Genomic DNA, 2,500 nt, shown 5'->3' on the forward strand with positions numbered 1-2,500 from the left:
TTGGTGATAATGGCGGGAAACTAGTGTGAACAATGTTCTACATTAAACCAATCAGCAAGCGAATAATTGCTTAACTAAAATTATTACTTTCCAGATATGAATGAAAACAAATTCAATGAATTTTTACGCTTGAAAATATAAGAATATTGATCGCCCGAAGACGAAGTAAATGTAATTTGAGTGGAATTCCATGCATTCAAAGCAGCCAGGGCTTTAACGCCATTCAACAAGAGAAGAAAAAGAATAAGCTGAGAGGACGTAAGTGTCAAATGTTTCTTTGCCTAAATTCAAAGTGCTTTGCAGGAAACGTAATGCTAATCCTTTCTGTCTTGATTAGGTGGTCAGGCGATAAAATTTGCACCTTAATTTCTCAAATTAACGCGACAAAAATAATTGGACAAGGTTATTTGTGAACGAAACTCGACCGAAATTGTGCCAATAGTTTAATAACAGGAAGTATATGACACATTGATATATTGGATTAAAACGTGTTTTGGAGAAACTTAAAAAACTGACGAGGATTTAATTTCGACAATCTTAAAATTCTATTAGATGCTTCGGACGGAAATGTTCTCACTTTTGATGAGAGATTAGTATCTGAAAGCTTAGAAAAGGTTAATGAATATTCTCAAGTTCATAGCATTTTATTTTATCATTGCGGTGGAAAATCCTCAATCTTGCATTTAGCAAACTGCTTTCCAACAAGTCAGACTGTCGAAGTGCTGCTTCCTGACTTTGTCACCGAGAATCACAGATGAAGACCGACATTTGAAGTATTTTCAATCCCCCGAAAATCGGATTTCCAGTTGAAGGGCAGCAAAGGTGAGATAATGAGCGATGGGCGATGTATGAACACCTTGAAATTCGTCATGGCATTCTGACAACTTCATATTGGTGCATGTACACGCGTACAGTTGATTAACAGAGTTTAACTTTCGCTCATTGTCGCAAAGTTATACTCTCTTCGACTAGCACAAACAAGGTAAGAGCAGCGTTACATATCTCACCTCAAGGTTTAGACCAGCTCACAGCCCCTCTTTATTGTTTTGTTATAAATTTAATTCATTTAAAGTCTGCAAACGTCTTTTGAAAGGTTCATAGAGAATACAATAGAGATACGGCCCTGCCTTGTATTGTGTGACTTAACTCTTAATGGTGCTCGAGAAATAAGAGGATACAAAATTGCACGTGAGGTGCTGCATACACAGTTATAAGGTTGTAAATCGTTCGGCTACCATCCTTACTGCATTTAGAGAGAAAATTAGCAACTATATTTCTCAATTGAGAAGAAACTGTTTCCGGGATTCTGAATGAATTTGAGCTCGAGAACAGAAGAAGGAAAACAAACGTTGCAAACATGATAGTACTGGCTGATAAAAAAACAAAGGCAGATTTTTCTAAGGTAACAACACTGGACAAGGACCACCCTCGATGGAAAACCCCTTATAATGAAATGAGCAAGCCTTGATAGCAAATTTTAGCGCCTTAAAGTGTGTTGAAAAGCCCAGTCTTTTATTTCAAAAATCCCATTTTGAGGGAAAACCGGCATCAGATGCAATTTTGGCCAGCGTTCTGCAGGTGGGTTAGCGTTCCAGAGTGTTCTTGGCTGTTGTTGGTCGTTCTCAAAATAGACTCCGCCGGTGAGACTGCATTTGATCTCGTATGACTCTTACAGCTAAAACCGAAACCAGTTAAATGTCCCGAGAACAATAGGCATTCTTTGCGATGGTGGATTTCAGACGTCAAGTCCGTGCTATTCACCGAATAAATAATTGACAATCCAACCCACACTACTTGAACTTTTTTCTCGAATGCAAAGTCGTGGCTTGCATGTCAAGCAAACATTTTTGTCATTCCAACCAATCCATTCGACTTGTATACAAGAAAATCTCTCAACTGACGGATGCCAATTTGCAGGCGAAAGTAAAGTTATTTTGTGCGATCTGCTTTGACATGTAAGAGGCTTAACATTACACCGAGGTTAGGCCCTTAGTCACCGAAAATTAAAACAAACTGCATGCATTTCAGATAATGTGATAGTTATAACACAGACTTAACATATCACTTTTCCTTAATGTAAAAGATAGATAGCCATGTCTTACGACGTTTCGCATAAATCGATTACACTATGCTCTTTTGCTATGCAGCTTTGTAGCCATGTTTTGTTGGCCCCAAGTTCCCGAGGGCAGGTTAATTTGGAAAGCCTTGTTTCTTGCATTCCGTTGATCATAAACACAAATAAGAAAGCAAGAGAAAAACGCTGTAATATCCCAGAACCAGAAGCATGCAGGTTTCGGCAACTCGGGCCTGAAGCTGGCAATGAACTGACTACGACATCAACAAGAACGAAAATTCCCAAAGCTCATTAGGAGCAATTGACAAAAAAGCAATGCTGCCTCTACACCTGCGTTTTACGTTTCTGTACGTAAGGTTTTCTGAAGAACGTGAGCACACAACAATTATCGATCAGACTTCCATTATCTTTCAATTAAAGGCGATA

At 38.6% G+C, this 2,500-nt stretch overlaps 1 protein-coding gene across 8 annotated transcripts in view; it reads left to right on the forward strand.

Annotated features, from left to right (window-relative positions):
• LOC137985664 (octopamine receptor beta-2R-like) overlaps nucleotides 1–2,500 on the forward strand; it is a 60,876-nt gene that overhangs the window by 51,204 nt on the left and 7,172 nt on the right. Inside the window, exon 1 of one of the 8 annotated variants that reach the window (XM_068833320.1) lies at nucleotides 663–982. The exons of 6 other annotated variants lie outside the window; for them this stretch is intronic. The gene's annotated coding sequence lies outside the window, so the exon portion shown is untranslated. Of the gene's footprint in view, nucleotides 1–662; nucleotides 983–2,500 lie in introns of those variants that run through there. One more of the 8 variants, XM_068833323.1, reaches the window with a different exon arrangement.

The sequence above is a fragment of the Montipora foliosa genome, chromosome 14 (assembly GCF_036669935.1).
Source record: "Montipora foliosa isolate CH-2021 chromosome 14, ASM3666993v2, whole genome shotgun sequence".
Classification (NCBI taxonomy): domain Eukaryota; kingdom Metazoa; phylum Cnidaria; class Anthozoa; order Scleractinia; family Acroporidae; genus Montipora; species Montipora foliosa.